Source organism: Scomber scombrus, chromosome 5, assembly GCF_963691925.1.
Source record: "Scomber scombrus chromosome 5, fScoSco1.1, whole genome shotgun sequence".
Taxonomy (NCBI): domain Eukaryota; kingdom Metazoa; phylum Chordata; class Actinopteri; order Scombriformes; family Scombridae; genus Scomber; species Scomber scombrus.
Genome location: NC_084974.1, coordinates 16,083,099 through 16,106,246, shown reverse-complemented (window position 1 = coordinate 16,106,246; position 23,148 = coordinate 16,083,099). Strand labels below are relative to the sequence as shown.

Genomic DNA, 23,148 nt, shown 5'->3' with positions numbered 1-23,148 from the left:
TATGAGTAAGTGTATGTCTGAGAGTGTGTGTGTGTGTGTGTGTGTGTGTGTGTGTGTGTGTGTGTGTGTGTGTTTCATTCATCCATATATGTGAGTGCACATTTTAGGTTTAGTGTTAACAGTAGGAGTCACACAACAGGGAATTCAGTGTAGTCCAGCTGAAGGAGGAGAGCATGTGAGAAACTGAGAGAGACAGAGCGAAGTCTGCCAGAAAAAAAAGTGTGTGTCAGTGTGTCTTCGTGCGTGAATGTGTGAGTGCTAACTACTCTGCGGAACATTAAACACTAACGTTACCCATTCTTTTGTCTGCTCAGCTCTTTTCCACATTAAAACTGTCCCACCTCAAACAACCACACATTAGCAGTGAAGCACGGTGGCCATTTGCATATGTACACACACACACACACACACACACACACACACACAAACAGACATATAAATTACTTATACAAACACACACATGAACACACCATACTCAATATCCAGATGGTGAATGATAATTCGAAAAGCGATATGGCAGAAAATGTAAGCTCACTAGTGTCTCAACAAACACAAAGTAACACATGTACACACAACTCATGCAGACACACATACATACAGAGTAAACAGCAAAGACTTACTGTGTCTCTGCAAGGACTCATCTGACTGCTGCTGAGGGGAGAATGGAAAGTGAAAACCTCATGCTTGCTTCGCGGCACTCCTCTCTTTCACTCCCTCCGTCACTGCCCCCTCCTCCCTCCTTTTTCCTTCTCTTTCTCCCTCCCCTGCCTCTTTTCCTTCCTCCTCCTCCTCCTTCTTCTCCTCTTCCTCCCTCCCTGTCCTTCACTGCCTTGCTCTCTCTCTCCCTCCTTCCCTCTTGGCAGAGCCCTACTGTATTCAGATACACCCGTCTCCATATAAGGCTGCACAGCTAAACATGTCACACATAATTTATCCACAGCAGGCTGCAAGTTCACCTTTCACAGCTCGTGCTTGGATCGTATGCAAAAGAGGGAGGAGAGGAAAGGAGAACTTAACTCAGACAAACTTCTACTGTCAACAGCCATGACAATTTCACACTGCGTTATAGTGTGTGTGTGTGTGTGTGTGAGTGCGTGCATGTGTGTGTGTTAACAAATACTGACAATCAGACCATGAAAATGCTACCATTGACCAAAAATGCATTTCACCTGCACTGTTCCAACACCTCCCTCTCCCCCACTTTTCTTCCTCCCTGTCTCCCCACCATCTGTAACTGCAGGCAGTAAATCTCATACAGATGCTGTTTGTGAGACCTGTCCACCTGCACGCCCCCTTCTCTCCCTCCCTCCACTCGCCTTATCTGGGCTTTAGAAACATGACTGACTGGAAAACAGAGAGAGGAAAAATGGCAAGTAAACTGCAAATAAAGGGGTGGGGTATGTGTGGGGGTTAAACAATAGAAATAATGAGAGGAAGAGTTAATTGATTTTTGGTCTATGATTGAAGGCAGGAAATGCAGCGAGTGGGAGCACAAGGAGAGCGATCAGGGAGATAAAAATAATATGTCAACAAATAAGAGGCCATCCGGTATGCTGTCTGGTTGCAGCTGTGAGAATCAGCGCAATTCCCTCTGATGATGTGTCAGGTTTTGCAAAGTTGATAGCTTTACAAATACATGCTTGCTGACCTCTCCTCTACCTCCTCTACTTACCCTGTTTGAGTTTTATACTGTGAAAAAAAAGAGAAACACACCATGCAAATAAAGCAGCTGTGGTGAAGAGAGAAAAGCAGAGAATAGAGAGAAAGAGAGATTGAGAATAATAATAGCTGCACTTGAGTAGCATCGCTATATTGTAGCTTTCTCCTCCCTCCTCCACAGCTTTAGTCCACTCACAGGACAGCCAGAGTCACAGCTCTGTTGCCATGGTGTCTAACTCCATCAAACACTACGTCAAGTGCATGTGTGTATGTGCATGTGTGAGCATGCATGTGTGTGTTTGTGGAGGTGTGTGTATGTGTCAGGTGGGTGTTACCGAGTGACTCAGAGCAACATCACTGACTTGTGCCTGCAATATATCAGGGTGTTTGGAATCTATCACTGTATTGGCTTGTGTGTGTGTGTGTGTGTGTGTGTGTCTGTGTGTGTGTGTGTGTGTGTGTCTGTGTGTGTGTGTGTGTGTGTGTGTGTGTGTGTGTGTGTGTGTGTGTGTATAGTGTGTGTATAGTGTGTGTATAGTGTGTAGGGGTGTTGATTGAGCTGCAGCCTGCAGCCTGCCCTCAAAATCACCTATGATGGATGTCTGTGCTTCTCTAAGTGTTAATGTTTAGCTTTTGCTTCTGTAAATATTTATCAATTCGCTCATAGAGTCAAAGCAACACACTACAGACACTGGTAATATGGAATTTCGATTTTAGAGTTGGCAAGTCACTGTCCTGTGCCCAAAAAAGGCCCTGCAGTTGTCCTCCAGGATTACGCAGAAATGGGAATGGGAGTTAGTGTTGTTGAAGCATGTACATGTTGTGTTATGATCATTTAGAATACAGATTGATTTTAAAAATATAGGATGAGATGGTGCTTTTCTCTGGAAAACCATTTGTATGTACAGTATGTCTGTGTTATCCTCTGTAAGGAAAAATGTATTTTTTTTATTTATTTTTTTTCAGATGTCAAACACACATTCGGAGCCCTGCTTATGATCACTTCAGTAGGTCAACTGCTTTGCCACATTGCCCTTGTAATGAGCAATGTGCTGGCAAGAAGCATTCAAAGCATGTATTATCCATCATCACTGTAGGTCTAGCATTTTAAGATTTCACTTAAAACAGCATTTCTTTTCTGGCCACTTCGGGGCAGCTCAAGAAACTAAGCACAACATTTACATATGTGTCACTTTATAAATGTGTTATTATAAATGATTTAAGGGAACAGTTGCTCATTTACACATCGAACAGATAGATAGCAACATTCCCATTCATACTGAGTCATGTTTGTGTCTTATTAGCTTTATAAAGCTTAAACATGTATACACTGTTGGGTAATTTAATGTAGAGCAATACATAATTTTTATATGACTATTATTAGCTTGAGAATCTTTGTTTTTCCTACAAAAACAAAGCAAAGTAGCATAAATTGTAATGGGTTAAGGTTTGGGTTCTGAAATCGTCAGAATTTCAGAACAGTACAGAATTAAAGTCTGTGTAAAGTCAATTCATTGATTTACTTCTAAACACATGTTGGAAAATGGTTACAGAAAACATGTGAAAAGGCTGATAACTATGCAGTACTGAATTGTGGATAGAGCCTTAAACTGTTTCTCACCCTCTCATTTTTCCAGATTTTCTGAGCCTGCAAAAAAAGGCTACTCTGTGACATACTGGCGTGCCTGCATGACCTTGGTCCCTCCCCTACAATATAAGACAGAGAGTCCGCTCTCCTCAGTGGTTAACCTGCCTAGTGGCGAGTTATTGTTAATATCTAACACTAGTACTACTACAGTCTACAGTTAGCCGAGTTAGCCACCGAGCTAGCAGCTGAGCTAGCGGCAGAAAGCTCTCAGAAGTAGCGTCCATGTTTCTGGTAGAGGTGGTGACGTTGATTGAAAGGTGACACTTGGTAGGGGGAGGGGTTTCAGCGAACTCAGCGGGCACTCCAACAGCGTTTGGGAGCAGAGAAAGAGGCTGATTTTTACACAACTTTGAAGCTTAATTTAATATATTTGCCGATTTTTTTAATCATACAAATTTGACAGGGTGGTTAACAACACACTTTTCTGTGGTATGTCAAACTCAGAACAAATATTTATTCTTACTTTACACGGACTTTAACATTCACTTGAGTAAATGTACTTTCCCCCACTGGCCAGTGCCAACAAGCCCTAACATCCTGGTTCATTTTTATCACATCAAAAAGGGGCTATAGCTCCATGAACATGTCCAACCCTTGTGTTCCACATCATTAAAGCTAGGAATGAGGGGAAAAAATGAGGAAAAGGAAAAGAGAGAGGAGGAGCTGAAGTTGGACAAGGAGATCTGGATCCATATATCACCTTTGATCCATGCTACTATGTGAAGCCAGAGCTGGACTGACAGCAAAAGAATATCTTCTGGAGAAACGCAGGGCTCTTACCAAATGGAAAATCCAGCTAGGCAACCCAGTGTGACTCTATGAGGTTTTCAACATTCATAACAGACTGCTGCTCTATTGTTGAGTATCCAAGGTTAAATCACTGAATGGATCATCTTCAAACAGCAGAAGCTATTTTATTCTGTTAAAACTGCATGGCCTTGTAGCACCCGTGTCTTTCTCCTCACTGAACAGCCCTGAGTACTAGTAGCAACACATTCTGAAGCCCCAAGATGTGACCTCACCAATACAAGGATTGAAAATCTGGAAATCTGTCAACACAAAGCTCTATAACAGACCAGCATGGAGTGTCTGAATGACCATTGTTCGAATCCCTCCTAAACTCTGAAACTAACCACTGATGGTCTGGTATGACCACTGTTATTCAGTTCAAAGTTAAGAGTCTGCATTAAAAACCAACAACCATATCTTCCCTTTTTTTTCTTTAATTTATAACAGAATAACAGAATTTATAAGACAGACATACTTCTCTCAGCTTTTTTCCTGCTTCATCTGGAGCTTAATAAAACACACATGCTTTCAAGCAACGTTATACACCCAGATGACTATACACACACATACATGTCCACACACACACATTCACTTTTATCAGGCAGCTTTGAGTCTCCAGAGCACCAACACTGAATTATTACAGAGTGGAGGCAGAGATATAGATGCTACTGTCACATAGGTGTCTGGTGGATAATTCTATCAGGCGACAACACAGATAGTGAAGGGGGGTGCTCTTAATGAAAGGAGCCATAATGAAAAAGAGGAGCCTCTCCATTTTGAGTTTTGACAGGTGGATTTATGCAGTGCAAGAGCAGAAAGAAACCATGCACTGTCTGTGCTAAATGGAAGCAAACTGAATATTCAAAAGATTATTTATTTTGTCTTATCTGCATTATGGCTTTTTTGCATTTCATGTCCCAAGCCACAAAGCTCTTTGCATAGTCTGTTACAGTGCTCAGCATAACAGCTTTCCACGTCCACATAAGACACTCTGTCAAAAGGTGCAAAAGATATACCAGTAAAACAATCTCAAAGCTCCTCTGAGACATTTAAAAGTTGTGTTCTGAGATAATATAACTCAGGGATCACTATATATGACTGACATTTAAATTATGTCCTCCTGGAATTTAATTTAAAAATCACAAAGTTTTATTTCAAAGCTATTTTTTTTTCCTTAGCCCTTATTTTGACCTTCCACTGTTTCTCCACATGACAGTGTTGAGAAATGATTTCTCAAAGGGATCCCAGAGTGGAGAACTGAAATTTCCCATTTGAGTCCTGGGGTAATAAAGTTTAAGAGTCCCTGCCCTAAGCTGCTGCAATCGCGCTTTCCAGCCTGTCTGTGTCTCTGGTGCAACAGATATGGTCCCAAGCCTCAGTGGCCGTTAAACCACAGAATGACCCATAATGGAGGAGCCACACTTTTACCCACCAATCAGCTTTCACTTATGTCACTGCAGATACAGTACCTCAAACAAAACAAAAAACAGGCTTTGCTTTTAGGAATTTTGTAGCATCTTGGACCGAGCTAGTATAGTTTTAATTCTGTAAAGAAAGAACTTTAGAGACTTAATCCTAAAATGCCTCATCAGTGATTGTTGTCATGAGTATATATCTCATTATGGATCATTAGATCAAGTTGTTTTTTGACTGGGCACATTAGGCTTATATTTTAAATGACCTAATTAGTCTCACTTTAGTGTTACATGAAGCATATTAAACAAAATCAATGCAACATTAACTTGATACTTTGCAATTCAGCCTTTAAAACTTTACTTTATATGACAATGGTGAATTGATATTACTTTTCAATTATTCCATATTTAGAAATTGTATTTTTTAAACTATTCAGTTTCATAAATGTCCTGTTCTGTATACATTGTAGATGAAAATGTAAATAGTCTTCAGAATTATAAAGTGAATGCTCTGCAATTCTATATCAGTAGTCTTTTCCTAAAAATTAAACTGTGCACATCAGCACTCCCATGATATTATAACTATATGCAAAGCAGCTTCAGTATATTTAAATCAGCAACTGTTAAGGCAGCATATTTACACTGGAAGAATGTAAGACTGTGCAAAGTAAACTAGCAAACTAAGACATATCCAACACGAATATCAGCTATTTCAATCCTTCTCTCTAAAGTAAATCCTGCTTTTGAAAAATCCGAAACTCAAATATTTCCAAGTCAGAAAAGAATGTAGCAGCAATCACCAGCAACAGGCAGGGAAGTTGTCGGAATCATAACATGTCAAATATTAATGACACCCTGTCGTCTAGATGGAGCAACTCTCCCCTCTCTTCCTCTCAGAGGCAGTAACAGACACACGAACAGATTATCTTGTAAACCCAGAAGCCGTCCAACGGACACAGAAAGGCTGCCTTACCTGCCAGGTTGTCTGTGTGTTTCTCCTGCACTCGGTCTGGGTGTATGAGTGAGTGTGAGCTCACACACAATCCCTCCGAACAGGAACTGATGAATCTGCACGACTTCAGCCCTGCAGCATGCAGTGCATTATGGGGTTTCAGTCTCTCTCTCTCTCTCTCTCTCTCTCTCTCTCTCTCTCCTCTCTCTCTCTCTCTCTCTCCCTCTCTCTCTCCTCTCTCTCTCTCTCTCTCTCTCTCTCTCTCTCTCTCTCTCTCTCTCTCTCTCTCTCTCTCTCTCTCTCTCTCACTCTCTCTTCTGTGTGTGTCTCTCTCTCTTCCTCTCTCTGTTGGAACAGTGTTAGAGGGGGATGTCCTCGCCTCCTGTATGGAGAGAGGAGGGTGAACTCACACGCGCTGTGTCCACACATATACACACACAATGCAGAAGAAGCCTCATGATGACGACCGGCGCGGCTCTGGTTACCCTGGCAACAGCCTCCCTCTCTCCCTCCCCTTTTCTCCCTACTGTAGCTCTTCAGTCCCTCTCTATGTGTATTCTGTTTAAATATTGAAATAGCGTGGAACAAAATTTTTTTTCATAAACTGCATTCACTCTACTTCTTCTATTTAACATTTACTTTGCGCCTGAGCTAGCTTGCTTACACAGAACTGATGATAGATCACATGATCACTAACTGTTGCTTCTGCCTTTGGAGATAAAAAGAGGGTTGTGTATAGTGAGAGAGATAATTCGAAAAGCGATATGGCAGAAAATGTAAGCAGAAAACTCACTCACTAGTGTCTCAACAAACACAAAGTAACACATGTACACACAACTCATGCAGACACACATACATACAGAGTAAACAGCAAAGACTTACTGTGTCTCTGCAAGGACTCATCTGACTGCTGCTGAGGGGAGAATGCAAAGTGAAAACCTCATGCTTGCTTCGCGGCACTGTTGGGGGGGCCCATGCTGGTTCCTGGAAGCAGTCTGTAGTTCCTGTTTGTAGTTTCTTCCCCTTTATCCATTGCTACTGCCAGTGCACTGAGACCTGTAGCACTTTGATAACACAAATATCAGTTACATTACCAACAAGGGAAGTGCAGCTGGACAGACCGACCAGATGAATGGGTCATGTGCACACATGCATGCAGCCATATAGACAGACACACAAGGAAAGACCGACTGTACCCTTTGATGTAATTATCTCCATTTTCATCATTATTAATCTTCCTAGAAGTTGTTTTTAACAGTTATTTAGCTGGCTGATTCAGAGTGATAATGGGAGCTCAATGAATTATCAAGAAAGGGAGAGCTGACAGGCAGAAAAAGAACAGAGGGAGAGGAAGAGAGATAAGTGTGTAAAGGAGATAGAATGAAGGTGAGGAAGAAAAGGAGATGAGACCTCCTCTCCACCGTCTCCCATGGCGACAGAGTGGGTGGAAGGCCGTGGCTGTCCTTCAGGCCCTGTAAATCAGCAGCTCGCAGCTGAGTCCTGCAGTGCAACCATTGCACTGGTAAACCCCAAAAGCTCAATCTTTCAACATCTAGGCTTCCTGTTTTTTTCTCTGGTAGCTGTCATTGCTCTTTCTCTCCCACTACTCACAGTATTGCACTACCTACTTCAAATATGTCATGACCCTACAATAATCCTCTCTGTCACCAAAACATGCTAGTCAGACCAGTTAAGAAAAAAACTACATTTCCAACAGCCCTGTTCTCTGTCTTTACAGTAGCCATGGGAACAGGTAGAAAGTGGGATACACTGAGCATTGACTGTTGAAATTCTTATGAGAATGATTTAATCAGTGAGCTTGGCAAAGGAAGGGGAGGGAGCAAGTAAGGTATAGACAATGTGGGAGGCAACAAGTGTGAATGTGCCAGCACTTGTGTTATTGTTTGTGCACGCAGGCTGCCAATTGACACTTTCTGCTCTACTTCATTTCTCAGGTCTGTGGAGAATGTGCCACTAAGTAAAAGCTACTCCTCCAGGCGTTCAGTGCCCTATAGAAGACAAAACTGCATTAAATCAATAAGACAGGCTTTTCCATGTCATTGGTTTGCCTCTGGAAGAAGTATATGTGAACAAGCTGGCATTATCACTGAACAGTCATGTCCTCCGTGTAATGAAGGGTCTTTGAGTTTGAGGGACACTGAATAACCTGCCCAGATTTAAAAGCCAGGGTGATTAGTCTGCTCTTTGGGACTAACGGCAACAGCAGGTGTCCACAGGCTCTGTGTGCCACATCTATTCATTAGCAACATTAACACTAACCACTTGCGCACATACACACACACACAGAGCTCACTGCTTTTTGGAACTATTCATTAACAACATTGCAGCTCCCCTTAAGCGCAATGACCATTGATTAGGCTTATGCATAATGATGGTTGTGGAACTCCTGGTGTAATTATTACTACCCTCAGGGGTGAATTCACAAAAGGATTTTGCGGTTTTTGCGGCTGCAAAACCTGCACAAATAAGACAAAAAGAAACTGTGTAATTTACAAAGCATCCACAAAGGGTGAAATGCACCCCTAACTGTGTTTCAAAGTAAATAGCGCTTTGGTGCTCCTTTGCAATTTGCATGTATTTAAATTAGATAATATACAGTAATTTGGCGCAAAATTGGTCCCTTTCTATGCAAACGAGCCTCATTGCAAAAACAGTTCAATTTACAAAGAGCAGCGCTAATAGCCAAATGCAGTTAGAATCAATTTATTAGTGTCTTCAGAGAGTTGGTGGTAACTGAAGAGCATTTAAAAGGGGTGTCATACCCAGACTTTGAAGTGATCATGTCATGTTTAAATGTGTTACCTTAAGTTTTCCTCTGCACCTCGTTAGTCAGGACTTGTAGGTTGTGGTCTGAAAATATAATTTAATGCAATACTTGCAGCTGCACAGCTGCAACACTTCATTGCCATATTTACAGTGTAATATCATAAGTCCAATATCTTTTGTTAATTGGATCTTGAGACAAGGCAGATAGCAGTTGCAAGTCATGTGCAATTTATAGTGCTATCAACAGCTTCAATCCATTCTGTGTGAATTAACCCCTCAGACTTTTTTTTTTCAAAAACTATATGGCAACAGTAGTCCTACAATTTTCTATGTTTATCTTGCATTATTGCAGCAAGCTCATAAGCTGTATTCACATTATAGCAGAAAAAAGGCTCTTGAGCTGAGCTTGCCATTGCTCTGTGCCAGATTCTTGGGTGGCCTGTGAGGAAGTCTGGTGGAGAAAATGTATTGGTAAACAGTAATTTGCAAATGCTTACACTAATTAGCATTGGTTTCAAGCAAAAGATTATATCCAATATGAATGCAAACCTGGTAGCTTAATCTGTAGGCTGACATTTTACCCAGCAAATATGCTTTTGTTTGATCTCAATATGATGATGACTTATTATTGCATATATACTTATAGAACTGCAGCTTTTTAAAGGGGACATATTGTGCTTTTTGTCATTTCCTGTTATTGTTATACTGTTATGATGTCGAACATTCCAAAAATTGAGATGAATATTGTAGCTCTCGTCACGACACACACACGGTTATGTTCTTACTGGCATTTATTTTGTTTCTTCTTCTTCTTTAATGCTGTTATGCCTTTCTGCATTTATGCCATTATGCCGTGAGAACTGTTAATACAAACATACAAATATATCAACTCACAACAAAGATTGTACATGAAGTAAATAAAACATAAATGTCACGTTGTGTAAACATAAACAAAATGCATCACTAACACAAAGAAAAATACCTCGTTATCCGCTAGTCATGAAGAGAGGTTCTTGACGCGCTTTAGGCCATGCTTAGCAGTCTAGCTTCACAGTGCAGCATCAATTAAGTCTGCCGTCACTCAAGTAATAAACATTGGTTCCGGGCCGAAACACAACAGCACCAAATTTTACTTTACTCAACTTATAAAGCAAATTATGAAATTAACCCATGACTTTACTTATTTAACATTTTTATCTAAATTATTTAACTACATGAAATTATTATCTTAATACAGATACAACAACACTTACAAATATATGCAAAAATGTTCCCTGAAAGGCAAAAGCCAGGGCTTCTGTCTGCTCTGAAAGCACCACCAAGTTACCTCTACTTCCCCCCTCAAATGATCTCAGATTGTTTGTACACACCAGAAAATGGCAATTCATTCTGTAGTCTTTGTTTCTAAGGTTATTGCTAATGTTGTAACATGGGTTGTTCACGTTGGCCATTTGCATATTTCTAGATCACATTTCAGCTCAAGCATGTATGGCTGTATTGGAGAAGTTGACATTTTGAATAAAGAATGAGAAATAGAAGTGAAATTCTACTACTATTACTTTTTTACATATAGACTCTTTAGCCAGTGGAAGTCTATTGCAAGCTGGCTAATCAGAACAGAACGGGCTCATCAGGAGGGGGGCTTTAAAGAGACAGGAGCAAAAATGGCCTGTTTCAGACAGAGGCTGAACTGAGGTGCTGCATAAAGGGTCAGTAAAAAGATACATGATGAATTTTTGAACTATAAATCATGAAAAGATATTTCACTGGAGTCCAAAAAAATAAATAGGCCGGGAAATATGCACAATATGTCCCCTTTAATTTACGCACACATTAGCCTTCAGCAACTGGCTGCACTCACAAAGGTCAGTGCAGCCCAGGGTCAAAGTTCATCTAATTTGAACTTTTATCAGAATGGAGATCTGCGAATGACAACCATCCCCAGAAAACAAAAACACACCACATATACCATAATGGCGGAGGCCTACACAAATGTTGTTTTTTTAAGATAGTTGGTGTTGCCCTCACTGTTATATTACAAGCACGGGTTGTTGAAGGATGAATGTGAATATGGTAGCTCTGTATATTTTTTGATTGCTCCCTCATATCTCAATATTTGCTTTGGATAACAATCTATATTACAGTAGGCGTCCCAAACATGATATCTGAGTAACTTTGTAATATTGCTTGTAAAATAAGAGCAAAACAAAGAGAGTGGATATCATTCATGATCTCACATCTGCAGACGTATTAATAACAGATGTATTGCCTATTATATTTTGTCACTTGAGGCAGAGATATCTTAAAGGTTGATGCAAATTTACATTGACTATCTAAACAGCATTGCACTTCAAACCTTGATTTAAAGAGTGGGATCCTGGGTGTAACCTGTGAACATCAGAGCTACACTGTTAAAAGTGTGGGGTTTCAGTTGCTGGTGGCAAGTTGAACAGGCTTTTCAAATGGTGCATTTGACAGCCAACTAATATTTTATATTTTTGTACCCATTTATTTTTAAACACACCTCCCCCTCATGTCAATTTGAAAGATGAGGTGGGGATGGGTGAGGGGTTCGATGTCTGTCTCTCTTATAATCAGTCTGTTACCGCAGAGAGGCTCACACCAAACAGAATGGGCAAGCATCACAGTCTAGCATTCTTTTTAATATTCCTTCACATGCAGACTATTGATAGTCCCTTCACTATTGTCCACACAATAAAGGCCTAATGCTATAGCAGCTGGAGGGTAATATTATTAATGCAAGATTAAATCTCCTCTTTGCTCATGGCCAGTTGAAAAACTTTAACAAAAGATACAACTGTATGATTTTGCTTAAACAGCAAACTGTTTCCTGTTAGGGCGAGAAACAAAACAGAATACCAAAATGTTGTTGTCACCATCAAATTAAAAGTGGTGTGGTGTTTGAGGCTTAGAAAACAACTGCTGCACAACAGCAATGAAATGCCAAGTGCAGCTTCTGTTATAAACAAAGAAGGCATGGAAGGAAACAGCATCAACACTGATGAGTTTGGCAAGAATCCGAATATTGTAACACACAAATGATGTTTGTATAGCGGTAATTCCTATCAAGAAATCCCTTAAAGTGAAATGCCTAAAATGGATAGAATTAAGTTCTCACTTTGAACTCAGAAATGCCAAGGCTGACACGCAAACCACTCTGTATCTAAAAGGCGCCATGTATAAAGCAAAGTATTCAATAGACATCAAATAACCCCCATTTGTTTCACTTAAAAGTAATTCAATCAGATCTGATTGCCGAATTTGATCGACCTCTTCAGCACTGCTCCCTCTGACTGTGGTCCTCACAGATGAATGCCACTCCATTGTTGGGACAGCGATGTGAATTGTTAACAAAAGTGTTTAGATGAAAGAAGATTCCTTATTAATGCCACTCACACAGAATGGTGCAATGTAGCTGCAACCTTGTCTGTTCGTAGCTGTCTTGTTGGGGGTGCAAAATGTAACATATACTGTGTGCTTACGGCTAGCATCTGTTGTAGGTACAGTCAGTTACCTAACAATGTAATAAAAAGAGCGTGTACTGTACTGTAATGTATACGTGAGGAATACTAAGTCAACAAAAAAAAAGAAAAAGAGATGCTTAAGCATGAATCTACAGTAGGAATCTCTGATAGCTTAGGTTACTCTTGGGTTTGATCCAAATACCTGACCCTGCCTAGAGGAGAGTCAATGCATTATCACTGAAAAATAATTCACACTCACAGTGTGCTCTCAGTGATGCAGTGTGAAGCACGCAGACGTACATGCATGCATAAACGTGACACATGTTGTGAGTGAACAAATCTCAGCAGATTGCCTTTGGTAACTTACTGTTGGTAAATATTCATAAGGACAATCTCTCCACTCATAGCAACTAGCAGAAAGAATGTGTAAACATGTGAGAATATAATAAATATTGGAGAGCGTATTAGAGAAAGACAACAGATGCTAAGATATAGAGACAGAAGGGCTAAGGATTAACAAAAAACAGAAAACCTTATTGGTTTTGGTGGTTTATACACAGTTAAAACTAGGATGCTTTGGTCTGAAAGATGACTGCTTGATGAAAATAATTGGCAATTATGGCAGTTATAATGCATAAACATAACTTAACTGGACTTTGTTTATGGTGAGATTAAGAGCTGATTGGAGATGCATGAACAAAACAATCACAAAACATACAACATAACTGAATCAGTGACTTTATGTGCTAGGTTGGATTTAGGGGCCATGAATAATAAACAAAGATGATAAAACAGACTCCTGATGTACACAAGTTTGTACTGCTTCCAAAATTTGACTGGGAATATCAAACTCTTACTTTTGTTGTGTTGGGAAAACCTCACAAAATCACCTGTAGCAGCCCCCAAGCAATATGAAATCTGATTGATTGATTTGATTGGACAAACAAATGCCTTGTGAAATAGTACTGCCAGTGGTGAATCGGACTCCTAACACTCACTGCACTGCACATAAGGCAATATTATTCACCAGATGAGGTAGGTATTTAATGATTCAGAACATTTCTTCATTTCTTATTTCATAATCCCAAATCAGAATGTCCTTCCCTGAAGGCACACACTCTTCTTCAACAGCCGGTTAGATGCACAATCCATGGACCAGATCAACCTAGAGGGCAAGCTACAGACCCTGGTGGGCAGAGTGTCCAATCATTATCCTCTGTTTGTCTTCCATTCGTTCTTTAACAGCAGTGATATGTAAAGTTTCCAGCAACTTGGCCGTCTGAGAAAGACACTATTTTATCAGTCCTGCAAGAAAACAAGACGCTGACCTCTCAAAACTCTGTCCTGTTCTCATACTCAAAGTGGTGAATGGTGTACCTTATTTTAGGAGAGGATCATTCTCATTTTCCTCTTGTATTGATCTCAAGCAATATGCACACTGGACAGTATGGATCCTTCCCGTTTAAGAAATCTGCTCTCAGTGCAGAAATATCACTTACACTGACTGGAGGAGGACTCTATTGTTCACAAGCAGAAATGTTAAAAAAAGGTGCATGATATTTACCGTAAGTGCCACTCACAAGGTTGTCAATAGTGTCGGGTGTTTAAAATGTGATTTTCACTTTTTGTTTTCACTCAAATTTTGCTGTGTCAACATGCAACATAATGCTTTTATGGGCTTTTCTGGCACGAGCGAGGCAAAATGGATCAGCCCTCTGCTTCTGTCTCAGCATTCAACTTTGGCCTTCATGAAAAGAGAGTAATCACAACATCTCTCTCCTTTAGCTAAAAATAAGTCAGTTTCCAAGAGGTGCTGGCCAGCTTAATAGACTAATTAACTCAAATCACAGGAGTACTGTAACAGCCGAATGAAATTAAAAAACAGCTCACACAACACTTTGCATTAGAGCCAGTGACTGAGTATTTTGTTGGTGTGTAATAGTTTGCATGGATATCCCATTTGTAATCTCTTTCTCTCTCTCTGGAATACATGTACAAACATGCAAATCTTTGTCACGCATATCCACCCCGACGCAACGATTTTTCACTTTTCACGCCCTTTTCCCCTTTCCTTTTGAGACAGTAATCCCCAGCTGCAGCACTAATAGCATTAGCAGAGCATATCCAATCCCCTTAGTCCTGACAGGGAGCACAGAGCTCAGACCTACAGTGAGACAGACACCCTGGGGGACTACGCTTCCCATAATGCCTCAGGAAATCCATGCACTTTACTCATCTTTACTCAGATTAGTACAGTAAAACAAAGGTGAACTAAAGAGTAGAGAGCTGTGCAATATTACATCAATATTGTCAATGATACTGTGCGATTTGGTGGGTGGCTGGTTGGAAGTAGCGAATGAAAAGATGTAGCAGAGAGCTAGATAACATGATAAACCCAAAACATTATTAACCTATTTTATCAGTTAGCAGTGTGTATGTGTGCTACAGGGAGAGATTTGTATGGAAGATCATAAAAGTGGTTTCAGTAAATATGAGATTCTCAGTGGAGGCAGTTATATAGGCCTATAAACCAAATGATTTGTTTCTCTTTACACGCTGGCAATAACCAACCGATAGATTACACCACTTTGGTTCAGATTAAAATATCTCAACAACTGTATAGATTGCAATACAAACTGATATCCATGTTCCTCTCTGGATGATCTGTAACAATAATGGTGATCCCTAAACTTTTCATCAACACCATCAGGTATCAGCTTAAATCTGTTCAATACTTTTATTTATGAGCAAAACTAATGATGATCCCACGACAGCTGTACTTTTTTATTTAGTGCTAATTAAATATCATTTAATTTAATGAGCCAGCAGGTCTGTTTGTAACTTTTCTGCCAATCAATGTGTGCTACTTTGTATGTAAATATGCATGACAGAAGAAAAAAATCATGAAAAATAAAACACATTCAAGAACTTGCAAAGCATCTTTATGTGTTTTGCAATGTTAAACAATGTTAACATAATATTTCAGATTGAAATTCACATCCACATCCTGGTGTGTTTGGAGTCTGCAGCATTGTTTTTGAATTATTCATTTACATACAGAGCAGACAAGCATTTGTTGTTTGTTTATCCAAAAGCAATACACAGTATGTGTCTGTGCTTGAGTAGGGCAGACTGACAGACAGACAGGCAGACTGACAGACAGACAGGCAGACTGACAGACAGACAGGCAGACTGACAGACAGACAGACAGACGGACAGACAGACAGACAGACAGACAGACAGATATATGGTAAATGGACTGCATTTACTGATTTCTAGTCTACTGACCAGTCAAAGTGTCTATAACACAAGCCAACGTTCATCCATTCACACACACATAAACTGATGGCAGAGGCAGCCATGCAAGGTGCCAACCTGCTTTTCAGGAGTAATTTAGCACTTTACAATGTTTCTAATGGTCATCCACTCATTCAAACACACACTCAAACAAACTGACCCACTCCACCTCCTATGCCACAGACGCCCCGATAAATAGTAGATAAATAGACATAGAGAGAGAGAGAGAAAGAGGACAAGAACATAAGGGTATATGTGTAGTCATCTCTGAATGGTCCATTAGCCCTGCAGTGCAAGCAAACCTTGTTCCCAAACACAGCCTTCTAAGGCAGAGCAACACCAAGCCAACCAGCGGCGGATTTGTCTTCCTTCCTCCCTGCCCCTGTTAGCCAGCCTGCCAAACGCTCTGCTTCTTGACTCCAGCTCCATCTCTTAGCCATTACCCATTCCTCACAGTGAGTCACTGACTTGAAAACAGGCTGCAGACTGCCACAGCATCGGCTTATAAGTAATCATTCCACTATGCAGAGTCAATATTGTTTTGTTTTCTCTCTCTTTCTCTCTCTCTCTCTCTCTCTCTCTCTCTCTCTCTCTCTCTCTCTCTCTCTCTCTCTCTCTCTCTCGCTCTGTGTGTGTGTGTGTGTGTGTGTGTGTGTGTGTGTGTGTGTGTGTGTGTGTGTGTGTGTGTGTGTGTGTGTGTGTGTGTGTGTGTGTGAGAAAGAGAGAGACAGACAAATGATGTAGACATGAGGAGGGAAGGAGGAAGCTACAAAGGAATGAAGGGGAGAGGAGGAAGACAAAAACACAGAGGTGTGTCAGGCCTAAGAGTGAGCTGTAACCTAATGAGTCTGGATGAAAGCTGACTGTCTGAGCTAACTCAATTCTTTGCTCTGCTAGTCACAGTTCTTAGCTTAATGATGTTTGTTCCAGACTACTGATGCCACAGCCAATGCTGGATTGCCTTTTTTTGGTCATATGTTTTCCTGTGTGCGACGACCCTATTCCCCGTTTGCATGTGTAGAATGTTGAACTTGGCCTGTGCCGCACACAAGATGACATCACCCACACTGTGCAGCAGACATCCGTTTAAGACATGTTTACAGTGCTTAAACCGCCAGCATGCCTCTATCACCGCTCATATAAACACAGAATGCGGCTGACCATGCGCACACTAGTATGTGTATGCGGTGTTTACACAGATCAGATAAAGACATATAACCAGAGCAGGAGGTAAGACTGCAGCCCATGGATTTGTAGTTAATACAGGACAGGAATTAAGTAACACAAGGGTGAGTTTGTTCCAGGGAGGTCCTCGTCAAGGGTTTCAGAAATTTTGAGGGGCAAGGTGTACACAGAGGTGAGGAGGAGGCATGATTCTTACTCAGGAATGTTGTAAAGCAGTTTGTAGAGTCAGCAGGCCAATGAAAAAGCTTAGATGTTGGAGCTCTGCCAAAGCAAGGGTAAAAAAAGAAAAATAAAGAAAAGACAGAAAATGGGGGAACGGGAATAAAAAGAAAAGAATGGGATCCATAAAGAGAAAGCTCAAGCGAGTTGTCCATTGAGGAGAGTTTTACACTCCGGGTAAGAATGCAGTCTCAGGTTAATGAAATCTGGGAAGCTCTCTTTAGAATTGGATCAAAGCCCTTCCTGTACTACTGCACCATGTCTACCACTTCTATCTCCACTGCAGACAGACCGCATTCAGCTTCTTTGTTTCATGCTGCCTATCAGCAGCACATTTGGGGTACAGCTAATAACACTGTGATATTAAGACAGTATCCAAACAGAAATACCATAGCCTATCATACACACCAATAAAACAAAAGGATCTAATAGAGATTGTCAGTTTCTCATCCTTTGTGTCCTAGGCTGATAATGATCAGTTTCAGTTGATATTTAAAGGTTTAAGGTTTAAGATAGAAACATGCCTCAGGACACGTAGGTCGTTCTCTACCTGGGTATATGTGGAACAGAGGTCACACAAGTTAATTCAGGAGTCGGAAAGGAGGCGTAATATAATCAGGATTGTGGTGTCAGGGTGTTGATAGAAAAAAAAGTTAATTTGACGGCAGAAATTGTTTCATGTGAAGGAGTAAGAGCCGGAGGAGTAAGTGCTTCAAGAACTATGATATTGGTAGTACTAACAATACAGACAATCTCGTCTAAAACAAGACACTAGTCTACAACCATGCTAGCAGTTAAGTGAGTCTGAGCTAAATGCTAACATCAGTGAACATGCTGCTAACATGCTGATGTTTAGCTGGTACATTGTTTACCATATTCACTATATTTGTTTAGCGTGTTGGCATGCTAACATTTGCTAGTCAGCAGTAAAGTTTAACACAAAGTAGAGATAAGGCTGATGGCAATATCATTAGTTTTACAGAATACATATTGAACATATTGTACAAATTTTGTCCTGATGGTGGCACTAAATGGAATACTAAAGATTCTCCAAAACTGTTGCAATTCATCCAGAGGGGGCATGAATGTTTGTGTTTGTGTCTCGAAAAATTCACAAATGTAATATGAGATATTTCACAGAAGACCTTCAGGTGGAACTACATGAAAAGTCAAAGGATCATCAAGTCATCATGAATATCTGTACCACATTGCATGGAAATCCCTTTAAAAGGAAAGGTCAGGGGATCACCAAAGTTGTTTGGCTTCATCATCTGGAGATAATGGATGTTTGTACAACATTTTAGTGTAATCAATCCAGTGGTTGCTGTGATACTTCAATCTGAGCCAGAGTGATGAACAAACAGACAAACATTTTCATTAGTCAGACCTTTATAAAACGTAAGGTAGTGCTTAGAATTACAAAGCACATGAGAAACTGCACCAGAGAAAGAGGAGAGAATCTGTGCAGGTTCATTTTTAGATTCATCTCCATCTGAGCAAAAATCCAATTTAGATCCAACCCTCTTTGACTACATAGCCATGCAGACTCTCCTTCACAGCGCAACATAACTCAAGGACAGTGAGTCAGCCAGCCAATGTGGGCCTAATCTAATCCGTGGAGCTGAAATCTGAGCTGCCATGAGACAAGCAAAGAGCTGTGATGTCACAGGGCGAGACCTCTAACCCATCTACCTGCTGAGAGAGGGGATGAGAAAGGGAGCAGGAGTGGAAATGGACAATGGTAGAAAGTTTCCCTCGTTCTAACATTGACCTTTTTTTCCCTTCTCTGTGTGCATCAGAGCACGAATTTGAGACATTACTATCGTGTCACTCATAATCGCTACCTGGGGAGGAATGAATGGAGAAAAACGCAGAACTACTGACCAATCATGAAAGAGGGACAAGAGAAAAGGGGAAAACAAGACAGAATCTTCTTCTAGAGGATGAAAACACTGGATCAGGTGTTTTGATGGACGTGAAAGCCACCATATGCAGAGACACAAACAAGCATACACACGCATGCATACATTATGAAGCATATTTGACATCTAACAGTATTTATATTACACATCAATCCACATGAGGAAATAAACAGGATAACCCTTCTCAACCACGGAGCAAACATTCAAGCTCTTAGTGGCTCAGTTCATGTGAGTACCTCCAAACGTGATCTTTTCTGATTTCCTCTCTTTATATTTCGTAAAAACCAAGCAGACTGAAACACATTCCTGTGGGTGTGTTATTTAGGAGAACTGTTGACCACTCCAACAATGGCTGGCAGAGTGAGTCCTGTCCTCTGGGGCCAACATACACAAACCAGGAAGTCTTAGACCACACAGAGAAAAATTCTCATTCTCTACCTCTGACATTAAACCCTGATATAAAGAGATCTGAACATGCAGCTGCAGTTATTTACATTACATTTGTCAACTTATCTAACCATACCTTCATGTGAAATCTTACTGCATAATTTTACTTTTCATCTATCCAAATATACAGTGAAATCCATTCACATTATGTCACTGCTCATTGCATTGTTTTCTTCTAAGCACCCATTGCACACTCTTTACTTTAGAGTGAACTGGAGACCAATTTCAGTGACATCCTCCTTGGTTTCTATGAGAAACCAGTTGTTTGACACCAATTAGGAGGCTGCAGATATGACAAGCCATTGGTCCAAATGCTGTAACTGACACAAAAAACCTCCCTAGCTGTGTTTCTTTGGGCCTGATATTGTTGTGAAGAGTGAGGGAGCAAAACAGAGTCAAGAGAATTACAAGAAGGGGGTGGGGATGTGTGAAAAGTTTAAGCTGAAAGGAAGCGAAGAACGGCTGATGTCAGTGTTGCAATGGGATGTTTTCTGTTGTCAGCCCACACTTGACTGTCAGCGCCAGGGCCGGCCCATGGCATAAACGGTCTATGTGGTTGTTTAAGCAGGCAACAACCGCTAGGGGGGGCCACACGATCAGTATGACTTTATGCTTTGCCAGCTTTTCATACTGCAGTGCGGTATTTTTACATATAAATGATAAACCATTACATTCAAGCCCTTGCCAAACGAGTTTACACAATACCAATTACGCCTATCACAGCGTATAAATCTCTGTAGTTCATATTCTCTTCAGTCTGTGGAACTTTCCACTCTCCTGAACTGGCTGGATAAATGTACGTCTGCTGGTTGAAAAGCTAACTTCCGGTTAGCTATCCGCTAACTTCAACTCGGAAGAAATAATTTAATTATGTGGCTCTTCAGATTGTCCAAATGTTGTAGGACAGATGGATAAATTCTGCTCAAACTATTAATTTACTGTTTTACAACTGCAGCAACAGCTCAGTGTAACCATAGTAACTATTTATTTTATTATTTTAATTCACCTACCTATCTAACCTTGTGTGTCCAAAATGCCCCAAATAGTTTCAGGCTAACCATTAGTTTTCTAATTATGTTAAATTGTATTTCTGTAGATCATATTTGGACATATTTAGATAACTGGATCATTTGAATATTTTGATAAAATTGCATTTGTTGTGTGGTTAATATATAGGTCTGGAAGATTCATGTAATGTACCTTGGTAATGTCTTCCAGCCTATATTTAAATAATAATAATAATCTAATGTATAATCTTTTCTTTGCTTTATTTAAATATTTTGGAGCAACTTCTACTGCACCAGGACCATCTACCTCATCAGCTGACATGACTGCTGCTGAGGGAACATGGTCAGAGTCTTCAGGGTCATCTCCTCCCTCCTCTGATGTGACTGCAGCTCCAGAGATCATAACTGCTGAACCTCAGCCTTCTACTCCACTCACACTTCATCTGTTACCCCCTAACATCCAGTACCAGCACTACCTATAGATCCATTTCACACATTTTAATAAACTTTTGTTTTCAAATAAATTCAGAGAGTTGTTGTTAATTCATTTTCCATCTCTAGTGTGAGTGTTCATGTTCATTCAGTTATGAGCAGCGTGTGTGGTTTGGTAGTTGTGTCTGAAGTGTTTTGGGGCCACAAACAGAATTTTGTTTAGGGCCACCAAAATCCTAGGGCCGGCCCTGGTCAGCGCTGCCAATTCAGGCTTCACAGAAAGACTTACAGGAAAGCTGACATACTATGAGGTTACTTAGAACCTGAGATATAAATGATACTTCCCCTTCTTACTGTTTTGAGCAATGTACAGTCCTTTAAAAGCTTATAAGAGACTCACTAACTCCATTAAAACCTGCTAAACCATTACAATGTGTATTTTACATAATATAACCTGTTTTACAGCTCCTAGGTTCCCCCAACAGCAGCTGTATGATGTCACCAAGTCGAGGCACAGAACAGGAGGGCCATTATTTTCTGTGTGGTGCAGTAATGTTCACATCTGTAAAACCTGGTGATTCTGTTAATTAAACAAGAGAAGACTTTGAAAATGCATGCATATGCTTGGAAAACAACTCCTGTACAGAAATCCGGCCGAAATGGATGACAGCCATTCACATGAACTCAGTCTGACAGGGACGCAACAGGCAAATCACACACAGATGTTGCTGTTCGAAGCGCAACCCTGTGTGTCACACAGCTGCCAGTTTAATGTGGGAAACAACTTTCATAGCTTGTGAAAATTTCACAAAGGTTCGCTCAAGCTACCATTTTAGGGAAAATTAAAAGCAGGCAGCTGCTTACTGCACTTCTGATGGTTCGACTATATTGAAAAGCTAACCCAGCATTATCTTAAAATCTGCTTTGAGACAAAAACACAGCAGGCCAGCATTAAAGCAGAGATTTTGTAAGAGTTTCACACTCAAACGTAAAGCATGTGGATTGGTTGTGCTTGGCTGACCCTGAGACCAGAGGTTGGAGTGAAAACATGACAGTGTTAGATATTAGCCCCTGCTGAAGCCAGGGACTCTTAGATCTGCGACGTGTCCAGTGACTAGCGTAGCGATTAGTTGACGGTAAGCTGACCTGAGGGTGGTTTTGAATTTATACGTCCCAGTAGACAGCAGAGGCAATCATATCAGTAACGCTGAGAAAGCCTGACACAGCATGCACCACCCGTGTGTGTAAAACAAGCCTCTGTTGCTACCGTGACTGAAAATGAAATAGATCCACAGAAAGAATACAAAAAGATATGTTGGAGGTACAAAGTTCAAACTGATGGGTTTGTAGGTTCCAAAATGAGGTTCTGGCTATTCCATTATATTTCCTATCAAGTATCAGGGCTCCAAAATAGTGTTTTATTCCAGGAAAGTGAACAGGAAAATCTGGTATGAAGTGTGTACATGATTTTCTATTAACAGACACAATGAGCAGATTATCCCAATAAATTATGATATGTTTGAATGCAAGCTTGTGATTTATAAGGAATTCTGAAGAAAATTATTTCCTCTGTTAAGGTTGAATTTTTTTTTTTTTTTTTTTTTTTTTTGCTGCAGAAGTCAGGGAAGAGAAATGGGAATTTAATTTGACAGTGCCTCTGACGCAGATAAAACAGCATGGGTCTAACTGGTTCCTCTCAGAAGGGAAACTTTAAATTAGCCAAAAAAGCAATAGCTTGCTGTATATTTTCTCGACGATCATGTTTCATTGAGATAGAATGATCATGGACATTTGAAACATGAAAATAAATAATGTTTTGGACTTTTTAAAGCCATTGAAAAAAAAACAATCTGCGTAACTGGTTCTGGCTGTGAGCCCCACAAACAACAAGAGCAGATAAAGTC

At 40.4% G+C, this 23,148-nt stretch overlaps 1 protein-coding gene across 5 annotated transcripts in view; it reads right to left on the bottom strand.

The window, feature by feature from the left end:
* LOC133980223 (muscleblind-like protein 1) overlaps nt 1-6,582 on the bottom strand; it is a 71,424-nt gene extending 64,842 nt beyond the window's left edge. For 4 of the 5 annotated variants that reach the window (XM_062418879.1, XM_062418877.1, XM_062418880.1 and 1 more), the window contains exon 1: nt 621-688. The gene's annotated coding sequence lies outside the window, so the exon portion shown is untranslated. Of the gene's footprint in view, nt 1-620; nt 689-6,484 lie in introns of those variants that run through there. The other variant, XM_062418876.1, reaches the window with a different exon arrangement.
* Between the last annotated feature and the right edge of the window lie 16,566 nt (nt 6,583-23,148).